Source organism: Echinops telfairi, unplaced genomic scaffold (assembly GCF_000313985.2).
Source record: "Echinops telfairi isolate 266 unplaced genomic scaffold, ASM31398v2 ScPeMD7_6;HRSCAF=24_1, whole genome shotgun sequence".
Lineage (NCBI taxonomy): Eukaryota > Metazoa > Chordata > Mammalia > Afrosoricida > Tenrecidae > Echinops > Echinops telfairi.
Window position 1 is genome coordinate 4,929,863 of NW_022103903.1, and position 7,042 is coordinate 4,936,904.

The following is a 7,042-nucleotide window of genomic DNA, read 5'->3' on the forward strand; positions in this document are numbered from 1 at the left end:
CTCCAGTCTCTCCTACTCCCCCATCATCTGCTCCTGTGTGCTCTGGTCAGATATAACCTTCTCCCAGAGTTGCAGATTAAGTGCCATTCTTTGAAATAACTTCTTCTTGGGGAAGGGGCAGGCATCCATTTAGTATTTGCGATTGGGGCCAGCCCCTCAGACCTCTCCACTGGTTCCCTACTCCACGCCGACATGTTGTATTCACAACTTGGAGCACTGGGTTAAATTCTGTTCCCTCTTTTCCTGTGGAGATATAAACAATACCCTCTCCTTGGGTGGGTTAGCGCCCCGTGCCCCTGCTACCCATTTCTTCCTTATTTTCATCATTTTTTTTGTTCCCTTTCCCCACCTCCTCCCCAGTTGTCTACCATGTGCATCCTGCATTTGATCCGGTCCCTGTCATACAAGCAAGTCTTATTAGGTAGTGAGCCACACTGGCTCTGTGGGAACTTTCTGCCTGATCTGGAGTCAGCATTGGGTCAAGCCTCACCAATTGAGGCTTATTCCAGGATTTGATCAAGAACTACAATTTTCCTGTCTGTGCCCAGACCCAGGGAGGAAAGCAGAGAAAACATGCATTCTCTTCTTGGCCAAGAAGTCAAGTGCTGGGCAGAAAACAGTGGTAACACTCCGACACTTACTGAAAAAGATGTGTGTGACATGTGACAACCATCACAAATTTGGAACAATGTGAATGATTTTTCTGAACTTGTATTATTAGTTCAGTTGCACTGAATATTATGAAATCTATGACTTATGACCTAGACCGTTTCATATGCACAATTTACACAATTTCCCAATACTTTCATATATAAAATTTAATAAATAACCTGGTGCACATGAAGTGGGAGATCCACCCATTGCAGCCCAACCACCAGCCATAGAAACATGGTGCAGTCTGTGTGGGACCATGACCCTGTAACATTTCCTGCTCAACAACAGTTGAACGGGCCCTGAGAAGAGCGTAGAGTGATAAAAGGGGGTGTACACCTGAACACAAGGGAGTTGACGAGGGGAGGATTGCCAAGCTCCGAGCCAGACCAGGCTCCAAGTCGGAGCTCAGACCCAGTTCAGAGCACTGCCATGTGCATCCTTCACCAGGCACAAGGGGAGACTGACTACCCACAGAGTTGTGCAACTCGAACCTCCCACGGACCCACTGTGCCTCTGTAGGCCTGCATCCTTTCCAGCCATTGCTGACTTTAGGTAGGAAACAAGCCTCTCACTGTGCCTACAGGGCTCTTGGTGCAAAATTCCTGGGCAAGAATATTAGGTATCTAAGTGACAAGTGCCAGAGGCAGCACGTGTATGGGCCAGTCCAGTCTGCCCATGGCAAAACCCTGGACTCAGAAACATCCCTGAATAGATGTGGGATCTCTCAAGGTTGGGCAAGACCATGCAGAGCTCCACTGACTTCATAGCAAAAAATTCCCTCACAGTCATGGGTGCCACATGACTATTTGACTATTTCTCCCTGCAACTATGGTCACCAATAGTTGAACGACCTCCCCTGATTGGAAATACTCTGTACATGTTGTCGCACAACCTTTCTCAGAGAGAGCTGGGAGAGGGCTACTGGCAACGGACCACCTGGACTCTCTTCGAGCCTGCTGAAAGTAACTTTGGCCTGTGCTGCCTTTAATCTGTATCCTTTTGCTTTAACATAATAAATATGCATATAACAGTTTCATTGAGATTTGTGAGCTCTTCTACTGAGTAGTTGTAACTATGGGCAGATTGGGCTACTTCCAACACATCTATATAGAATATGTTAAGATTGGCAAAAATAATTCAAAGTGCAGTCTACAAAATGGATTGCAAGATACAAAGCTGAAGAAAATAACTATGTAAAATCTTCACAAAAGTTCAGAAAACTCTTCATGTTTTTAATGATTGTGTGTATGAAACTAGAATCGTGTATGGGAAATTAGTGTCCAGTTCTGTAAGTACTTCCGGTGTAAGTACTTCAAGTCAGGGGTGGCCTGCTCACTAAAGAGTTGGTGGTTCAAAGCAGGTGCCACTGGGGAGAATGGTGCAGCTGTCACTATGGGTCATCATTGGCACCAAGGCAATGGAGTAATAAATATTTATTTATAAAGTAGTAGGTAGTACAGTATGATAATCCCTAAAAATGAAACAATATGGGTAGCAAAGAACATAAATGAAAAATACTTAGAAAATGAAAGCATTGGGAAATTTATTAATATTTTTCTGGCTGGGAGAGGAAAATATGAGTAAAGAATTAAACCCAGTATTTGACTAGAGCTGTTCAGTAGAATGATAGAATTAATGCTAGAATTAATGCTATTGAGTTAAGTGTAAAGAGGTGTTTGATCTTCTCTGAGTTCCTTCAGAAGCTAATGACAAAATATCACTTATTCATGAGTGCCACCCATTAATATCCATTTGGACTGAAACAATACCTTTAGAATAGGCGTCCATTCTCTTCCCATTCTTTATTTTTTTATTGTTAACCAAGTTCTATTTTTTATATTAGTACTCATATCACTAATGGGTACATATGCTTGTTCTAGCATTAAAATAGAATATTTTATAACACAGTGGATAATGACTATTTCCAAATAATTCCTGGGGAAAAAAAAAACCAAGATGGTTTGGTCTCTTCCGGCACCTTAGGTATCTTTAATCTTGGTGACATGACTGCTCACCCTGAGCAGAAAGCTCTTCTGGTAAATATCTTGAAAATGCTATTTCTGGCAGTTTCTCCAAAGCAATAAGACTACATGATATTTCCCTGACCACAAGTGTTTGTGACATGCTCTCTCTGTTTTGTGCATACCTCAGTTGGCATATTTTTCAACAACTTCCTATGTTGCCTTTAAAATAACTTAATTCAACTTGTATAGACAAAAAGCAACCTCTCCTTTCTGTGGTCATTCAGGATGAGATGGTGGCACAAGGGGTCTCAGTAACACCGCTTCAGGGAAATATTTCTAGGATCTGACACATTCCGCAGAGAAATGGAAGATGAAAAATTGGCCTTTCTCTGAAAATGTGATAAAAGCAACATCACACCAGAAGAAAACTAACAGCGAATGGAGGTAGATCTACCTAGGAGACCTCAAGGTCAGCCCATATTCAAGTGAAGATCAGAGAATGAGCTTCCCCAGAAGAGGAAGCAGGAGATCAGAAAGAAACATTGTTCCATGGAAAGGAAGTGCTCTATTTCACAGAGCGCAGCTCCAGTGCCAGGCAATTCATCCTTTTTGCTTTTTTCCTGTTTACTGAAGAGAGTGTCGAAGCTCCATGTCCAGAAAGAGCAGGCACTTCCTGTACCTTTGTGCAAACATTCTAGAAGGTCATTTTATCACAGCTACGTTCCCTTGGATTTCAAAATGGATACCACTGGAGAGAATGGCTTGGCCTTCTTGGAGAGCAGAATAAAATTTGAAACGTTATTTTCTTGTTTTAAATCAACAAAAGCAGCTTGATTGTAAAACACAGATGTAGGGTCTTTTTTTAATGTGTGCTGAAGAGAAAGCCGCCTTCTAATTGTAGAGCGTTATTTTGAATAACCAGGTGACAGTTAATGCAAAGACAATCGAACTCTTTGTTTTTTAGGAACATATAAACCTTAACAATAATTGGAACATAAACTAGCAAAACACAAACAGCTGTAAAAGTAAAAGAGAGAAAGAGGACTACAAAATCAAGTAAATAATACAGATATAAAGACGTTACATATGGGGAGTGTCTGAGATGAAGGAGATGCATTTCTAGCTCTGCCTTCAAGAATGTATAGGTAAGTCAGAGCAGAAATATAAGTTTCTCAATCTAGTACAAGAAGAATCCTAGTGGCACGATGGTTAAGTCGCCTAACTGCCAACCCATCGTTGGGAGATTGCTGTTGCTCAAGTAAATAATACAGATATAAAGACATTACATATGGGGAGGGTCTGAGATGAAGGAGATGCATTTCTAGCTCTGCCTTCAAGAATTTATAGGTAAGTCAGAGCAGAAATATATGTTTCTCAATCTAGTACAAGAAGAATCCTAGTGGCACGATGGTTAAGTCACCTAACTGCCAACCCATCAGTGGGAGATTGCTGTTGCTGTTATTTTGTTGTTGTTGTTGTTGTTGTTGTTAGGGGCTGTCCTGCCAGTTCTGGCTCCCAGCAGCCCTATCTTAATCCAACAGAACAGAACATGACGGATCCTGTAAGAATCTTCACAATGCTTCTTCTGTTTGAGCCCATGGTTACATCCAGAGGGCCAATCCATGGGGGTTTCCTCTTTTTCCTTGCCCCTCCACCTGACCAAGCACCATGGCTCTCTCCAGGGACTGGTTTCTCCTGAGCAGTACTCAGCAAAGCGAGTAGTATGCAAAGATGTGCTACGGTGTCCATGAAAATGCAGGGTGGGGAACCTTTTTCTGCTGAAGGCCCTTTGAAGATTTATCATATTATTCTGGGCCCATACTGGCCAAACACTTCATTAACTAACTGCTGATGTGATGGCCCCGATCACTGGTGGTCTAGGAGTCATGCAGCTGGAACCGTCTGCCCCGATGCAGGAGATGGACAGGGCTTTTTATCCCCGTGAACAGTTCCACCCTCAGAAATGCATGGACAATTCTACCCTGTCCTGTAAGGTCACCTGAGTGGCATCCACGTCCCGGCAGTGAGAGAGAGAGTGTGTGTTGACTGGCACTGCTTCTTTTGAAGAAGCCTGTGATGTTCGCTGGTGTTGACATTGCCCATCCTAATTCACAGCTTTGGAAACCTTATGGGACATTGCTACTCTGTGCTAGAGGGTTGCTATGAGATGGAATTGGCTCAGGGCAGGGGGTTAGTTGTTTTTCTTAGCCAAAAAAAGAAAAGAAAAAACCACCTCCAGGCTTTTCAATGATTTAAACGCTGCACATGTAACAAGTGAAGGTGGGACTGAAGAATGTATTGTGAGTATATGTTTCTTTAATCCCTCCAAACTTCAAAATCAAACACACTTCCATCCCAGTTCATTCTAATTCATAAAACCCTTTAGGGTGTAGTAGTCTATGCTTTGGGCTCCTAACTGAATGGGCAGCAGCTAAAAACCCCCAGCTGCTCCACAGGAGAGAGATGGGGTTTCTACTCCTACAAAAAAGTATAGTCTCTGAAACCCACAGGACAGTTCTGCTTCGTCCTGTAGGTTTACTGTTAGTAGGCATCCTTTCAAATAAGAGAAAATTTGCATAACGTTAAAGGCAAGTAGGAATTTTCCATATGTTCTTAACCCTTCTGACTGCCATTGAGTTGATGCTAACCCTTAGACCCTATAGGCCTGAACAGAACCACCCCTGTTTGTTTCAGAAACTGTAACTGTTTATGGGAGTAGAAAGCCCATTGTGTCCTGTGGAGCTGGCTAGTGGTTTCTAACTGCTGACCTTACAGTTCACAGCCCAATGCCTAAATAGCCACTACGCCAACGGGGCTCCTTTTTAACCCTTGTCTATACAGAAAGGGTGAAAACTTCTACTACTATCTTTTTGTAATTAAGTACAAGTGTGACACATATAGATCATACCATATTTTAGTATAGGATCCCTGGTTGTTTTGTGTTTACACATTGGGTTGCCAAACAGAAGGCCAGAAGTTCAAACCACCAACCCATTGGAAGTGGAAAGACAAAGCTTTCTATTCCCTAGGGAATTACAATCTTGGAAATCCACAGGAGCAATCCTCTAGGGTTGTTATGAGGTAGAACTGAATAGGTGGCACTGAAGCAGGTGAAAATATTTACTGTATTATACCTAAATGAAGGGTTCTAATCTAAAAGTTATGTTAAAATGAAAATAAAGTTTAGCCTTTAAAAATGCATCAGTAGGTGTTTGATCTCTCAAAAAAAATATAAAAACCCCTTTGACAGCAAACACAGTCGAAATTAGGTTAATGTGTAGTTCTTTTGTTCCAGCAAATTTATTTTTATTGTATTATTCATATACTCCACATCATTATTCTCTTTTTTCCTTCCTACGTTTTATAATTCAATTAAAGAGGCTTTAGTGACATCTTGAATGATTCAACAGAAGAGGAACTATACCTCTGTCCAAATTTCTATCCTATTGAGTAGAATTTCTGGGATCTAGACAAGAAGTAGTACAACACCTGAGATGATTTAAACTTAAAATGATTGAGCTCAAGCAATTGCCTTTGAAAGTGTCATTTATTAGTAGTGGCTACTTTTACTGAATGGCATAAAAATCAGAAAATTGTGTATGCCAGAATTGTATCTTTGTAGCTTACTGATTCAATGTGTAGGATGAGCAAAGAATCTTAGAAGTGGAAACATATTAAGAATAGCACTACAGGTAACACTGCAGATGATCCAACCTCTCATGGTGAAATGGAAAATGAGTTTAAGCACTTACTGATGGAACTCATAAAGTTCAATTGAGATTATACCCAAACATAGAGAAAGAAACAGACTGCTGCAATGAACAAAATCATGACAAGTAGAAAAGAAATTTAAGTTATAATGATTTAATTATATATCAATGACTGTCCATGGAAACAGTACTAAAGATATCCAAAAGCATATTGCATTTGCAAAGTCTGCTGCAAAAGTTTTCTTTAAAGTGTTACAAAGAGGTCATCTTGAGCCTATCAGAGTGGCTGGCATGTTTGGCCCAAAGCGTGGTATTTTTCACTACACATAAATGAGAAAGCCAGCCTATGAAATGGAAGCTTGAAGAAGAATTAAACCCTCAAAATAAACAAGCAACCAAAACAAAACAAAATCATGAATTCTCATTTGAGGAAGTAGAGCTGATTGGTTCCACAGACACCAGGATAGCTAAACATTGTCTTGCTGATTTTGGATATGTCATCAGTAAAGAGCAAACACTAGAAACATTCAACATGCTTAGAATGAGCAAGAATGAGGACGGACACAATAACTGCAGCCATGGGCTCAAACATGCTTATAATTGTGGGAAAAGGCAGAATTGGAAAAGCATTTCTTCTGCTATATAAGATTATCTTGAGTCAGGTCCATTATACTGTAGCCACGATATATTTTACGTAAGAAGCCGCAGTGACAA